A 1098-nucleotide genomic window follows, 5' to 3' on the forward strand; every position below is an offset into this window, starting at 1 on the left:
ATATATATATATATATAAATACACATAAATATATTTGAATATAAATGCATATATATGTATGCATGTATGTGCGCGCGCGCGTGCGTGTGTTGCCCCACCTTCGCTCGACAGTAACAACGGCCTCGATAACAATCCTTTCTACTATAGCCACAAGGCCTGAAATTTTTGGGGAAAAGATAGTCGATTACATCGATCACAGTACTCAACTGGATTTTATTTCATCAACCCCGAAAGGACGAAAGGTAAAGTTAACCCCGGCGGCATTTGAAATCAGAACATAAGAATAAAGACTTTGATTCTTGAAAATAGAAAAGAGACAATGGCCGAAGAAAAAGATGAGATATTTACTTTCGAATTTGTCAGAACTCATTAAGAATTGTTGCAAACTTTAACATCAAGCCAGTAATTTTAGAGAAGGCGTTAGCCGATTACATCGATCCCAATCCTCAGCTAGTACTTGTTTTATTGACCTCGAAAAAATGAAAAGCAAAATCGACCTTGACAATATTTGAACTTAAAGAGGGAAAATGTCGGAAGAAAGGCCACTATTTAGCAACCCAATCTAAGGGAAATAACTCTAGCATCACATAATATTTAAATCTTGACAGTATTGTTGCGGATTAGATGCCATTGAATGATTAAGCTGTACCTTTATCTCGATAAATTTTACTGATAATCAAAGCCTGTCCAATGGTGACCATTTCATTTTCCATCATGTATTGTTCGTCCAATGTGTACAATACAAAGATAGTCGAGTAAGATATGGTTGAGTTGTCCTAGTATTTAGTTATGCCCCTTCGTTCCAACTACGCCTGGATTGACTGATTATATACCTTTCGTCTTGCTTCATTCAGTCATCTATGATACATCAAGAGGTCTCAAAAAGCCCTCCACCGCCTACTCGTAGCAAAATACTATCTTCCATTTGTTTCAGTTATTGGACTGTGGCCATGCCTCTAGTACTTATTTTTAAAGCCTGACAGCAAAATACTATCGGTCTGTTTCGCCAGATGTTTAAGATAAGATGTAAACAAAATCAACGGGCCACAAATACAAACACAACACACACACACACACCTATCTCTCACTGTGTATATT

The 1098-nt window shown here is 37.1% G+C and overlaps 1 protein-coding gene across 1 annotated transcript in view; it reads right to left on the reverse strand.

The window, feature by feature from the left end:
* The window catches only part of LOC106877418 (signal peptide, CUB and EGF-like domain-containing protein 1), a 233880-nt gene that overhangs the window by 431 nt on the left and 232351 nt on the right, over nucleotides 1–1098 (reverse strand). The window lies entirely within an intron of this gene.

Source organism: Octopus bimaculoides, chromosome 5 (assembly GCF_001194135.2).
Source record: "Octopus bimaculoides isolate UCB-OBI-ISO-001 chromosome 5, ASM119413v2, whole genome shotgun sequence".
NCBI classification, from domain to species: Eukaryota; Metazoa; Mollusca; class Cephalopoda; order Octopoda; family Octopodidae; genus Octopus; species Octopus bimaculoides.